The 16,115-nt window shown below is 37.8% G+C and overlaps 1 protein-coding gene across 13 annotated transcripts in view; it reads right to left on the minus strand.

The window, feature by feature from the left end:
* The window catches only part of Sbf2 (SET binding factor 2), a 366,952-nt gene that overhangs the window by 207,741 nt on the left and 143,096 nt on the right, over nucleotides 1–16,115 (minus strand).

The raw sequence follows: 16,115 nt of genomic DNA on the forward strand, positions 1-16,115 counted from the left end.
CCTTTCTTTTCTTCCTTTGAGACAGGGTCTCTTACATAGTCTTGGCTGGCCTGGAACTCACTATGCAGACCAGCTGGCATCAAACTCCTAGAGATCTATCTGCCTCTGCTCTAGACTGGCCTCTACCTGACTCTGTCTCCCTCCTGCTGAAAATAAAGGTGTGAATCACTGTGCCCAGGTCTCTGGTTCTTACATTAAATAAGGTTACAAAGCTCATGAATGGCAATTTCTACTCCTCCTTTATACTCTTCTATGCAACCTTTGTAAGATACAAGGTATCTTATAAACATATAAGGTATGTTTAGCAAACAATTGTTTGAGGGAGACAGTATTGCAGAAGTAACGCTATCAATTATTAAAAATAAGGTCAGACTTTTTTTTCTTCCTTGATCATAATAATCTTTCTTGTTTAAGGTTTTTTTTATATTTTTAAATGTATTATTCTTACACATTTTTAGTGAAAATATAATTACATCACTTTCTCCTATCCCTTCCCTCTCCAGCCCCTCTTCGAAGTCCATTTGCAAATCCTACCCTGTATCATTTTGCTAACTTTTCCTTCCCAATTGTTAAATGTGTGTGTATATATAAATAGAACCTGCTGACACAGTTTTTATGGTGGTTCTTGTTAGCCTTCAATAGTCAATATTTAAGGAAGACATTTGATGTTCTACAAGTTTGGAAGCTTGTTTGCAAAAGCTATTTTAAGTTTAAATATCTCCTACAAATTTAAGTATATGACATTTATTCAGTGATAGTTTTCCCTATAAGATGTATTTATAAGGAATATTAGGATTACTATTATTAATATCAGGATTATTGTTCTTCAGCATCCTGACAATTTGCTTATTTCCATTTGAAAATGGAAGGCACAGATGGATAGCCACACTAAAATAATGTTCACCATTATAAGAGGAACTCATATGGATACTTATGGATACTTGCCTGTACTGCAAATTATTAAATGAACAAAATAAATAAATACAAAATTTATTTCTTTTTTTGGTCTTTTTTTCGGAGCTGGGGACCGAACCCAGGGCCTTGTGCTTCCTAGGCAAGCGCTCTACCACTGAGCTAAATCCCCAGCCCCACAAAATTTATAAATAGCCCAAATTTCTATGTCTCTATCATGCCACTTGATTAAGATCTAAAAAATCATCTCAGGGGTGAGACAGCATGATACTCATCACACAGTCAGCAAACTGGTTGCCATTGGCTACTCCTCTCTCTTCCTTTTTTTCTTGAATATTTCATGTATTTACATTTCAAATGCACTCCTCATTTCTCACTGAGAAAGGGAGAAGAGCATTGGCATCTCCTTGAAAGAACCAGTATTTATGACCCCCCAAAAGACATTTAGCTCAGTGCTATTTATAATATCTACACAATGAGAAATAAACATCTATTGAGAACTTATTTACATCAAATTATCTGGCAGATAGGCATATAATTATTTAAATTAAAAAATTATTGATTCCAAGAAGATATATTTTTTTCTGTCCTCTCACTTTTTTCCCCTACATGTTTCAGATATTCTAGAATGAGCACAATTTACTTGATAGTGTAATTTTCTCCTCTTTTCACATTTTCCTGTCTAAAGACAGTGAGAGAGAAGGGTGTAAACTATTTAAATATGTGCTCATATATGACATCTATAGAAAAATTAAATTAAAAATAAAGTGATTAAAGGCAAAATAAGAAACCTATTATTTCTTCAGTTCTCCAGGTGACTCCTTAATAACTGAAGAATTGTTCTACAATATTATGAATCAATTTCTTGTTTCCTCAAATTAGACTCCCAAGTGCTTCATTATCATTTATTGAAATGGACAGGTTCATCAGGTATGACAGCACTGTCCTTAATCCCAAAGCTCAAAACGCTGAAAAAACAAGACCAGTACAAAACCAGGATAATTGGACCTTATTGCAAACAAAACAAAACAACAACAAAAACCACTCACCTACAAAAGAACAGAGACAAAGCAAATGTATAGACCCGACAGACTTCATGGTCTCTTTCACTCTGCCAGAATGATATGATACATGTTCAACTGTGCTTCTCAATTCTCAACTACCACTCTTACGTCCATCACTTCCTCTACTACACTCAGGCCAGTCCCACACTAGCATAACTTCTGTAGCACTATAGTGTATGTTCAGTCTCTCATTCTTTAAGACAGACAAAGTCAAACCCTTTAACACTCCTGGGATAGGCTTTTAGTATCATCTGTAAAATAGGAATGTAACAGAGAGACTAAAATGAGATTAACTAAAGTGAATTAAGTATCAAAGAAAGAGAAAAAGCACTACCAAATTTTTGGCACAATACCTAGAGTATGCCAAGCCTTAATTGATCAAAATACCTCATACTTTTGTTTCTTATCCCAAAATTTTTGCCCAGATTGCCCTTTTTCTTGGCTTTTAGTTTTCAAGTGTCTACGTAGAGATTTATGAACTCAGTAAGACACGTGCTGCTCGGTGTGCAGTCATCTACTTCATGGAATAGCATTTAGGCAGCATTTTGGGATACTTATGCACCTGAATTTGGGGTTTGCCTCCACAGCCCAACTGTACATCCATTAAGATAGAAACAATAAAAACAGTATCTGATGGTTTCTACATCTTTTTCTTTTTGATTCTTTATCTTACATCCCCAACTCACCCTCATTAATCCCAACTCCATTTCTTCAATGGCATTTCTTTGCTGATACACTAAATGTTTTTATTGATTTAGAAACACAAAGCATTTTTAAAAAAAAAAAACTTAGAAAGATCTAAACATAAAACAACTTAAGACTTCCCTGCACCCAAATCCTGTGGGGAAGAGAGCGGACCACCTAGGTGTGCAGACATCCCGAGGCCACAGGACAGACTTGCCACCTCTGCACACCTTGGACCACATTCCTGGTCCAAGGGAAAACTACACAGTGCCTCTGGACAGAGGGATATAGGAGCAGACAGTCGCCGGTACTCGAGGTTCTGGTCTATGCCCAGGATTGAACTGATTCAGCCAAACAGCTCCCTGCACCCAGATCCCGTGGGGGAGAGAGCTGGAACCTCAGAAGTGGGGATAGTCCTGAGAAGTCAGAGGACAATACCCTCTGCCCACAGTCCATACCCAAGAGGGAATTGCATAGTGCCAACTGTGCCCGCTGGGTGCAAGGACCTACAGGAGCAATCAGGGGCAGGATCCTTTGATTCCTGCCCACGCCTGGAGCTGGAAGACAGACTCCAGGAGTGCCTCCACAGCTGAAATCAGAGCACCTGTTCTCAGGAAAGGCTGAAAGAAAACGGGAAAACAGTTCTACAGGAGTGCTGACACAGAGACCTCCAGCAGGGCCAAGTTACTCCCAGAAACAGCAAGACAAGCAAACACCAGAGACAACTCAATGGCTAGAGGCAAGCGCAGGAACCTAATCAATAGAAACCAAGACCTCTTGGCATCATCAGAGCCCAGTACTGCCACCAAAGAAAATACTGGATATCCAAACACACCAGAAAAACAAGATTTAGATTTGAAATCATATTTTATGATGATGATGGAGGACTTAAGAAGGACTTTAACTCCCTTAAAGAAATACAGGACAACAAAAGTAAACAAGTAGAGGCCCTTAAATAGGAAAAACAAAAATCACTGAACGAATTACAGGAAAACACAACCAAACAGGTGGAGGAATTGAAAATGGAAATAGAAACAATAAAGAAAGCACAAAGGGAGACAACCCTGGATATAGAAAACCAAAGGAAGAGACAATGAGGCATAGACACAAGCATTACCAACAGAATACAGAACAGATAGAAGAGAGAATCTTGGGGCAGAAGATACCATATGAAACATGGACACAACTGTCAAAGATAATATAAAACGCAAAAAGCTCCTAGCCCAAAACATACAGGAAATCCAGGACACAAAGAGAAGATCAAACCTAAGGATAATAGGTGAAGACTCCTTAATGGGCCACTAAATATATTCAACAAAATTATAGAAGAAAACTTCCCTGGCCTAAAGATGCCCATAAACATACGAGAAGTCTACAGAATTCCAAATAGATTGGACCAAAAGAGAAATTCCTTCCATCACATAATAGTTAAAACACCAAATGCACAAAACAAAGAAAGAATATTAAAAGTAGTAAGGGAAAAAGGTCAAGTGACATATAAAGGCAGACCTATAAGACTTACACCAGACTTCACACCAGAGACTATGAAAGCCAGAAGATCCTGGACAGATGTCACACAGACCCTAAGAGAACACAAATGCCAGCCCAAGTTACTGTATCAGCAAAACTTGCAAATTAACATAGATGGAGAAACCAAGATATTCCATGACAAACCCAAATTTATGAAATATCTTTCTACAAATCCAGACCTACACAGGATAATAGATGGAAAACACCAACACAAGGAGAGAAACTACACTGTACAAAAAGCAAGAATATAATTTCCTTGCGATAAAACCAAAAGAGATACAAACAAATATAATTCCACCTCTAACAATGAAAATAGCAGGAAGCGACAATCACTATTCCTTAGTATCTCTCAACATCAACGGACTCAATTCGCCAATAACAAGACATAGACTAACAGACTGGATATGTAAAGAGGACCCAGCATTTGCTGCATGCAGGAAACACACCTCAGAGGAAAAAGACAGACACTACCTCAGAGTAAATGGCTGGAAAACAATTTTCCAAGCAAATTGCCTGAAGAAACAAGCTGGAGTTGCAATTCTAATATCAAATAAAATTGACTTTCAAACAAGACTCATTAAAAAAGATAAGGAAGGATACTTCATATTTATCAAAGGAAAAATGCACCAAGATGAACTCTCAATCCTGAATATCTATGTTCCAAATGCAAGGGCACCTCCATTCACAAAAGAAACCTTACTAAAGCTCAAAGCATGCATTGCACCTCACACAATAATAGTAGGAGATTTCAACACCCCACTCTCATCAATGGACAGATCATGGAAAAAGAAATTAAACAGAGACACAGAAAAACTAACAGAAGTTATGAACCAATTGGATTTAACAGATATTTACAGAACATCTTCTTCTCAGCACTGCATGGAACCTTCTCCAAAACTGACCATATAATTGGTCACAAAACAGGCATCAACAGATACAGGAAGATAGAAATAATCCCATGCATCCTATCAGATCACCACACACTAAGACTGGTCTTCAATAACAACAATAATGACAGAAAGCCCACATATACATGGAAGTTGAACAATGCTCTACTCAACGATAACTTGGTCAAGGAAGAAATAAAGAAAGAAATTAAAGACTTCTTAGAATTTAGTGAAAATGAAGATACAACATTCCCAAACTTATGGGAAACAATGAAAGTGGCACGAAGAGGAAAACTCATAGCTCTGAGTGCCTGCAGAAAGAAACAGGAGAGAGCATATGTCAGCAGCTTGACAACACACCTTAAAACTCTAGAACAAAAGAAATAAATAAACGCAGGAGGAGTAGAAGGCAGGAAATAATCAAACTCAGAGCTGAAATCAACCATGTAGAAACGAAAAGGACTATACAAAGAATCAACAAAACCAGGAGCTGGTTCTTTGAGAAAATCAACAAGATAGATAAACCCTTAGCCAGACTAACCAGAGGTCACAGAGAGTGTATCCAAATTAAGAAAATCAGAAATAAGTGACACCAGCAGATAAAATATCTATTTACTCCCAATAATTATTTGATCTAAAAAAAATGCAATAAAGTGACACCAGCAGATAAAATATCTATTTACTCCCAATAATTATTTGATCTAAAAAAAATGCAATAAAGTGACACCAGCAGATAAAATATCTATTTACTCCCAATAATTATTTGATCTAAAAAAAATGCAATAAAGTGACACCAGCAGATAAAATATCTATTTACTCCCAATAATTATTTGATCTAAAAAAAAAAAAAGAAAATCAGAAATGAAAACATAACAACAGAATCTGAAGAAATTAAAAATATCATCAGATCCTACTACAAAAGTCTATATTCAACAAAACTGGAAAATCTGGAGGAAATGGACAATTTTCTAGACAGATACCAGGTACGAAAGATAAATCAGGAACAAATGACTCATCGAAACAACCCCATAACTCCTAAAGAAATAGAAGCAGTCATTAAAAGTCTCCCAAACAAAAAGAGCCCAGGTCCAGATGGGTTCAGTGAAGAATTCTATCAGACCTTCATAGAAGACCTCGTACCAATACTGTCCAAACTATTCCACAAAATTTAAACATACGGAGCATGACCGAATTCCTTCTATGAAGCCACAATTACTCTTATACCGAAACCACACAAAGACCCAACAAAGAAAGAAAACCAGACCAATTCCCTTATGAATATTGACGCAAAAATACTCAATAAAATTCTCACAAACCGAATCCAAGAACACATCAAAACGATCATCCATCATGATCAAGTAGGCTTCATCCCAGGGATGCAGGCATGGTTTAATATAAGAAAATCCATCAATGTAATCCACTAAATAAACAAACTCAAAGATAAGAACCACATGGTCATTTCATTAGATGCTGAGAAAGCATTTGACAAAATTCAACACCCCTTCATGATAAAAGTCCTGGAAAGAAAAGGATTTCAAGGCCCATACCTAAACATAGTAAAAAGCAATACACAGCAAACCAGTCGCTAACTTCAAACTAAATGGAGAGAAACTTGAAGCAATCCCACTAAAATCAGGGACTAGACAAGGCGGCCCACTCTCTCCCTACTTATTCAATATAATACTCAAAGTCCTAGCCAGAGCAATCAGACAGTGAAAGGAGGTCAAAGGGATACAAATTCCCTTTGGAAGGGAAGAAATAAAAATATCACTATTTGCAGATGATAAAATAGTGAATTTAAGCGACCCCAAAAGTTCCACCAGAGAACTACTTAACCTGATAAACAACTTCAGCAAAGTGGCGGGGTATAAAATTAACTCAAACAGGGGTTGGGGATTTAGCTCAGTGGTAAAGCACTTGCCTAGCAAGCGCAAGGCCCTGGGTTCGGTCCCCAGCTCCAAAAAAAAGAAAAGGAAAAAAAAAAATTAACTCAAACAAATCAGTAGTCTTCCTCTACTCAAAGGATAAATAGGCTGAGAGAGAAATTAAGGAAATGACACCCTTCACAATAGTGTCAAATAACATAAAATATCTTGGTATGGCTTTAAACAAGCAAGTGAAAGAGCTGTATGACAAGAACTTCAAGTCTCTGAAGAAAGAAATTGAGGAAGTTCTCAGAAGATGGAAAAATCTTCCATGCTCATGGATTGGCAGGATTAATATAGTAAAAATTGCCATTTTGCCTAAAGCAATCTATAGATTCAATGCAATTCCCATCATAATTCCTACTCAATTCTTTATAGAGATAGAAAGAGCAATTTGCAAATGAATTTGAAATAACAAAAAATCCAGGATAGCAAAAAGTATACTCAACAATAAAAGGACTTCTGGGGGAATCACCATCCCTGACCTCAAGCAGTATTAAAGAGCAATAGTCATAAAAACTGCATGGTATTGATACAGAGACAGGCAGGTAGATCAGTGGAACAGAACTGAAGGCCCATAAATGAACCCACACACTTATAGCCACTTGATTTTTGACAAAGGAGCCAAAACCATCCAATGGAAAAAAGATAGCATTTTCAGCAAATGGTGCTGGTTCAACTGGAGATCAGCATGTAGAAGAAGCAAATCCATTCTTATCACCATGTACAAAGCTTAAGTCCAAATGAATCAAGGATATCCACATCAAACCAGATACACTCAAACTAATAGAAGAAAAAGTGGGGAAGTCTCGAACACATGGGCACTGGGAAAAATTTCCTGAACAGAACACAAGTGGCTTATGCTCTAAGATCAAGAATCGACAAATTGGATCTCATAAAACTGTGAAGCTTTTGTAAAGCAAAAGACACTGTCATTAGGACAAAATGGCAACCAACAGATTGGGAAAAGATCTTTACCAATCCTACATCTGATAGAGGGCTAATATCCAAAATATACAAAGAACTCAAGAAGTTAGACTCCAGAGAGTCAAATAACCCTATTAAAAATGGAGTACAGAGCTAAACAAAACATTCTCACCTGAGGATTATCGAATGGCCAAAAAGCACCTAAAGAAATGTTCAACATCCTTAGTCACCAGGAAAATGCAAATCAAAACAACCCTGAGATTCCACCTCACACCAGTCAGAATGGCTAAGATAAACTCAGGTGATACAAGATGCTGGCGAGAATGTGGAGAAAGAGGAACACTCCTCCATTGTTTGTGGGATTGCAAACTGGTACAACCACTCTGGAAATCAGTCTGGAGGTTTCTCAGAAAATCAGACATTGAACTACCTGAGGACCCAGCTAAACCTCTCTTGGGCATATACCCAAAAGATGCTCCAACATACAATAAAGTCACATGCTTCACTATGTTCATAGCAGCCTTATTTATAATAGCCAGAAGCTGGAAAGAACCCAGATGCCCTTCAACAGAGGAATGGATACAGAAAATGTGGTACATTTACACAATGGAGTACTACTCAGCTATCAAAAACAATGATTTCATGAAATTCATAGGCAAATGGAATGAACTAGAAAATATCATCCTGCGTGAGGTTACTCAATCACAGAAAAACACACTTGGTATGCACTCATTGATAAGTGAATATTAGCCGAAAAGCTCAAATTACCCAAGATGCAATCTACAGACCACAGGAAGCTCAAGAAGGATGACCAAAATGCAGATACTCCCACTCCTTCTTAAAAGAGGGAAAAATATTCATAGGAGGGGATATAGAGGCAAAGTTTAGAGCAATGACACAAGGAATGGCCATTCAGAACCTGACCCACATGTGGCCCACATATATACAGCCACCAAAACTAGATAAGATTGATGAAGCTAGAAAATGCATGCTGAAAGGGACTAATTATAGATCTCTCCTGAGAGACACATTCAGAGTATGTCCAATACAGAGGCGAATGCCAGCAGCAAACCACTGAACAGAGAATGGTACCCCGTTGAAGGAATCAGAGAAAGGACTGGTCGAGCTTGAAGGGGCTCAAGACCCCATATGAACAACAATGCCAACCAACCAGAGCTTCCAGGGACTAAGCCACTACCCAAAGACTATACATGGACTGACCCTGGGCTCCAACCTCATAGGTGGCAATGAATAGCCTAGTAAGGGCACCAGTGGAAAGGGAAGCCCTTGTTCTTACCAAGGTTGGACCCCCAGTGCAGGGGAATATGGGAGAGGGCAATTAAGGAAGGGGATGTATAGGCAGAAGACCTGTATGGAAGAGGGGCAGGAGAGGGAACTAATACTGATAATACAATCCAAAAAGGAAAGAAAAACACATTTGTTAAAAACTGTCAAAAGTGAGAATAATGTTACTAATGACCTAGAAAGGAACATCTTTTAATTTTTTTTCTACCTCCCAATGGGTTCTTATTGTCAGAAAACCGGGAAGGGGAATAACCTTTGAAATGTAAGTAAATAAATATATAATAAAAATTTAAAAAAACTTAAGATACATATATTTCATATAAGCAATAAAAATATATTTGTCATATTTTTAATCATTACTTTTAAAAATTCAAGGCTCATGTTATCTAGTTGGATAATTTTGGAAGCACGTTATTAAAAGTTTAATGCCAAAGTTTTGCTTGTGATTATTGAACATGTTACTGTATCTTAAAAAAGATAAAAGCTAATATTTTTTAAGTTGCACAATTTTACTTTGGATGCTGTACATTCTGAAATTCTTTCTCTTTATTATTCCAAGCAAAGTATCACAGTACATTTCATATGAAGTGATTCATGCCAAATGACTTAAGATCTACTTTGACCTGATACTGATAATACAATCCAAAAAGAAAAGAAAAACACATTTGTTAAAAATTGCCAAAAGTGAGAATAATGTTACTAATGACCTAGAAAGGAACATCTTTTAATTTATTTCTACCTCCCAAATTCTACCTCATAGTTTATACCCGCATTTAGAAAAAACTCAAATGACAATAATTTGTTTCTAACACAGGAGGCTTACAAATTCATCTGGCACCTAGCACCTAAACACTACCACACAGAGACAGAAATCTGGTAACATTTATATTTTCCGGATTGAAAAAAAAATCTGAGGAAAGAGGCTTCAAATGTTTTGAGGTTGGTTATAAAGGATAAAGTGTAGGTTTTTTGATCCTCTAAAAATAGCAATTGGGCAAAGAGACCTGAGCTAAAGGACAGGGACGCTGTTAAGACACTGGTTCAAAGTACCAAAGAGCCCAGAGCATGGCTTCAGTGTTACTCCTCCTCAGAGGAGACTACTTAGTGACATATCTCATTTCAGGACTGTTTAAGAAAAGGTTAAGGTTTGGATTCGAGTTGTTGTGACAGAGTTTTAAAGTGATTACATTAAAAAGCAAACCACAAACCAAAGGAGACCTAACTTAGAAAGCGGCTACTAGCCAGATATGGGAGAACAGAAGCATGAAAATCCTGAAAGCCATTAATAAATTATATGCTTTTGAAGAGAAGTGGGCAAAGCATGAATCTATGAGCCCATGGTTTATCCAGACGGAAAGAGAACTTTGCTTACAGGAAATGTCAACTGCTAGCTGGGCATGGAGGCACATACCTTCAATACCAGAGTTGGAGAACCACAACAGATAATCTCTGTGACTCTGAGGCCAGCCTGGTCTACATAGCAAGTTTCAGACCAGCCACGGCAGCACCATGAGACTCTGTCTCATAAGAAAGAAAGAAAGAAAGAAAGAAAGAAAGAAAGAAAGAAAGAAAGAAAGAAAGAAAGAAAGAAAGAAAGAAAGAAAGAAAGAAAGAAAGAAAGAAAGAAAGAAAGAAAGAGAGAGAGAAAGAGAGAGAGGAAGAAAGAAAGAGAGAGAAAGAGAGAGAGAGAAAGAGAGAGAGAGAGAGAAAGAGAGGGGGGAAGGAAGGAAGGAAGGAAGGAAGGAAGGAAGGAAGGAAGGAAGGAGAAAAAAGAAAAGGAGAAAAAAGAAGAGAAAAAAGTAAATAGTTTTTTGGGGGCCTGCATTACCACCCTCAGAAGTACTGTCCAATTCAACCCATTTACCTACAAATTTCATTTTTTTTCTTAACAGATGAATAATATCCCATTGTATAAATCTATCACATTTTCATTATCCATTCATGAGTTAGTGTATATCTAAGCTGTTTATAGTTTCTGGCTATTATGAATAGAGAAGCAGTGAAAATGGATGAACATGAAGATGTAGTCTCTTTTGGTTTTATGCCAAGATGCTATCTGTGGTAGCTAAATTTTCAGCGTTTGGTGGAATCGTCACCCAGATTTTCACAGTGGCTGTAATACTCCCACCAGCAATGAATAAGTGTTTCCCTTTCCCACATACTCACCAGCATGTGCAAGTAATTTGTTTTATTATTTTGGGCATCCTGATTAGGGTAAAACGAAATCTCAAGATATCTTTATTTGCATTTTCCTTATGGTGAGGGTGTTGAGCACTCCTTTAAGTATTTCTCAGGCATTGGCAGTTCAGGTTTTGAGAACTGTTTAGTTCTATACTCCCATTTTTAATCAGGTTGTTTGATTTCTTAATTTTCAGGTTTTTTTTAGTTTTTTATTCTAGATACTAATTCTCAAATGTATAAGTGGTAGAGTTTTTTTTTTCCCTCATTCTATAGCCTGTTTCTTTGCTTGAATGATGGTGTCCTTTGATGTGCAGAAATTTTTTAGCTTCATAAGGTCCCATTTATTAGTGCTGTGCTAATGGTGTTCTGTGCAGAAAGTCCTTCCTGTGTCAATAAGTTCAAGACTATTCCCTACTTTCTCTTCCCTAAGATTCAGTGTTTTGGGCATTACACTGAGGTTCTTGATCCATTTGGAGTTCAGTTTTGGGATGGGGATGCATCTAGCAGTTCTTTATCATTTCAGATCACTTTAGATACCTTGGTTTTCAGATCGCTTTAGACACCTTGGTTTTTTGTATTTCTACATAAAGTTGAAGATTGAAGTTTTTTTTTCCATTTCTGTTAAGAATTTTGGTGAGGATTGGATTGACGCTTTTGGTAGGATGGCCATTTTTACAATTTTAATCCTAATGATACAGGAACAGGGGAGATCTTTCTACTTTCCAGGCTATAGTAGGAGACCAGGAAGAAGGAGGGCGTCTTCCAAGGAAGGAGAAATGGGGATAAGAGACTGAAGAAGTAAAGGGGAAATGTGAATAGGAGGGTTAAATGGGAAAAGGGATGGGATGTTAGGGTGCCGGAGGAAATATGGGGAAAGACAACAAACAATGAAGGCCTCTTGGAAAGCCACATGGAAACTTACTAAAGCTTCTGAAAATATGAACATATATGAAAGAAATTTCAATGGAGTCACCATATAATGGAGGAAACAATGCTCCACCCAGACACCTTATGCGATCTCCAGTGCTAAGAATGGGTTACCTCTTGTTGAGTCACTATTCAAGGGATCCGATAGATGCTTCCTGACAAAAGCACAGGCAGCACCCAAGGTTATCAGTTATTCTTCATGACACAACTTACTTATGGCACTGAACATGGCTAAGCTAGGCTGGTGCTCAACCTTACTGACTGGAGCTCCTATTGTTGGAAGGTACCTTGCATGCTACCAGAAGAGGAAGTAATCATTTATATCATCAGCTCTTAAACTGTGTGCCCTCAACAGTGACCTGCCTGCAAGAAATACTGGTGGCACAAATGTTATGAGCATAACCAACCAATTTTTAAAAATACACTACAGCTCATTCTGTGAGAGAAAAACCATACCTGACACTGCTTAAGTGGCCAAGATTGTAAGATCAGATAAGTCATGGGCTCTAGGAGAAAACCTACTACCATATTCTCCTAAAAAGGACATAGCAATAAAATGATTCTTAATGATATATTGCTATTCCTGTAGAGCACGGCATCATTCAACTCCCGTCAGAGAAGTTTCTTCTTGTAGTCAGTGATAATTAACAGACACCCACAACTGGACAATGTATAGGACTGAGAGACTTTTTCAAGCCCTCGCCTCACGGCTATGTGGAGGAGCCAATGATGGTGGAGGACTCCAAGAAAGTTGTGCCTCCAGATGATACAACCGGGCTGAAACACTTACATGTCACAGAGAGTGCAACAGCATGCTCAGGTTCAAAACCTGAGCACCAAGAAGGAGAAAGCAGACACAAAATTCTTCCTCTAACCAAGAAGATATTCAATTGATAACTACTAGGAAAGGGAAATCAGTTTTTCCAATGGAGTGTAACTGGAAAACCCACAATCCAGGTAGACATCATGCCCAGGAGTAGATGGCAAACACAAAACCAACCGCGCGCGCGCGCGTGTGTGTGTGTGTGTGTGAGAGAGAGAGAGAGAGAGAGAGAGAGACAGACAGACAGACAGACAGACAGACAGACAGACACAGAGAACTGTGGAAAAAATATGAAGTTGGGTGAGTAAGGAGAACTGGGAGGAGTTGGGGAAGAAGAAAGAACATGACCAAAATATATGAAAAAATATTTTAAAAACATATATACAGATGAGAACTGCCTGGTCTGGCCTCAGTGGGAGAAGAAATGCCTAATCCTCAAAAAACTTGAGGGCCCAGGGAGTAGGGAGGCCTACTGGAGCGGGGGTCATCTTCTTGGAAAGAGGGGGGGAGGAGGAATGGGATGAGGAACTGCGAGAGGGCGGACTGGGAGGGGTAGCAGCTGGACTGTAAAAAAATAAAAGTTGTGTGTGTGTGTGTGTGTGTGTGTGTGTGAACTACTAGTGGGGCATGGTGGCACACACCTTTAATCCTAGTAACTTGAGAGGCTAAGACAAGTGGATTTCTGTGAGGCTGATCTAGTATGCATAGTAAGTTCTACGACAGCCAAAGTTACACAGATAGACTCTGCCACAAACAATCAAACAAACAAAACAAAACAAACCACAAAAAGTCAACTGCTGACTAATAAGGAAGTGGGAGTAGACTGGTAGATAATCATGTTCTAAACGTCATAATCATAATCAGCCAAATACTATCAATATTGATATACTGATCAATAAATCAATATTATCAAAGAGAATAAATAGTAAATAGTAAATCAAGGAGAGCATGAATGACAAATAGCAGGGCACACACTTAAAATTCCTTCCTATGGAATACTTATTAGTAGCAACTGAAAACCAAAACAAAACAAAACAAAAAACACCAAAAACCCCCCAAAACAAAACAAAACATAACTCTTGCAACTATACACTGAAGAAATCTAAAAATCATCTTACTAAATGGATACCATGAGTAAACGATTAATAGACATTGTATACATCCAAATGTGGACCCTTGGACATCTCTGGAAGGAACATACTTAGGAAGTATTCTTTTCTTGACTTTGGTTGGTTGGCCTTTCTTTCCCCACTCTTCCTCCTTTCTATTTTCAAGACAGTCTCACTATGTAGCTCAGGTTATCTCCAAATTCTCAATCATTTTTGTTTCAGACATTGTAGTGACGTGATTAAATGATATGATGGTGTGTATATACCCACCAACCCTAGTTTAGTTAAGTATTATAGTACCTGTTAATACACAACCTGAACAAAATGAGAGAAACCAAGAATATAAAATAAGAGTCGTCCTATCTAAAAATGAATGTGGAAGGATTATTACTTAAAAACTTCAATATTATAAGATAAAGACTAAGACTATGTAAATGTTCAAGATGAAAAGAAAAAAATTAAACACAATAAATGCAGTTATGTACTAGACTGGGACTGTGGAATGGGTAGTGAAGAATATTATTAAGATGATTACAGTAGGGCTGGAGAGATGGCTCAGTGGTTAAGAGCACAGACTGCTCTTCCAGAGGTCCTGAGATCAAATCCCAGCCACCACATGGTGGCTCACAACCATGTGTAGTGGAATCTGATATCTTCTTCTGGTGCGTCTGAAGACAGTGACAGTGTACTCACATATAATAAATAAATCTTTTTTAAAAAGATGATTATTATAATGTTCAGATAAAGTGCAGTGAGAGAGTCATTCCAGCCCAGTGTATCAGGTCCAGCCTAGGGAACCAAAGAAATCAGAGGAAATCTGGATAAATATGGGATTTTCTGTCAAATATTTGAGGGGATGGTTAGGGATGTGAGGGGAAAAAGGGAGGGAGGGAGGAAAAGAAGAAGAGAGAGAGAAAGAGAGAGTGAGAGTGTGTGTGTGTCTATATATAAGGGATTGTTCAGAAAAAGGAGGGAGGGAGCAGGAAAGAGAGAAGAGAGGGAAAGAAAGGGATAAAGATTTCATGTAATAAACTAATGAGCCAAAAAATGAACACTAGATAAAATGGTAAAGGATATCTGAATGTCTGAGTAATGTCAGCAATTTATCGCTAGGTGTGAAACACGTCCAAATAAAAAGTAGACTGATGTGACCAAGACTTCCAAAACATCTTTCTGAAATACCTCCAACACCTCCAACAATGTCTCAGTAACTGCCTGTCAGCTGGTCTGATGGCTGAACGCACGTGAAGAAGAAAGAAAGGAAAGTCAAATTAGCATTTAGTTTTCATTAGACAACTCAAAGGGAGTGATTAAGAACATGGAGATAAAGAATAGTGCATTCTCAGGATCAGCTTAAGGTCTCAACACCATCATTAAAATGAAAGGTCAACTAAGAACACAGAGTGGTTCGTGTATTACAGAACACGCTGGCAAGTTTGTGAGGAAACAATCAAAACAGGAATGTGATCGGCCTTTTACCAGCAATTACCATTGCTATGAAGGACATGATCTGGGACAAGATGAACTACAGGCGCAGACTTGTAAATTATGTCACCTTGGTGACAATGTAACTTCCAAATTTACACAGAAGTAATAGTCTGACAAGTCATTAAATATTTCACAGCAAATATTTCTTAGCTTGGCCCCACTATCTAAAGACTTAAAATGTTGGTATGGCTTCCTACAAAGATCTGACAAAGAGAAATAAACTGAAATGCAGATAATATGTATTTGTTGTTGTTCTGGAATGTAGATAATAAGTATTTTGTTCTACATGAACTTTCGAACTTCCACCATAAAAGAATCATAGTGTAAGTTTGCTTCATGATGGATAACTTTCC

This window comes from Rattus norvegicus, chromosome 1 (genome assembly GCF_036323735.1).
Source record: "Rattus norvegicus strain BN/NHsdMcwi chromosome 1, GRCr8, whole genome shotgun sequence".
NCBI classification, from domain to species: Eukaryota; Metazoa; Chordata; class Mammalia; order Rodentia; family Muridae; genus Rattus; species Rattus norvegicus.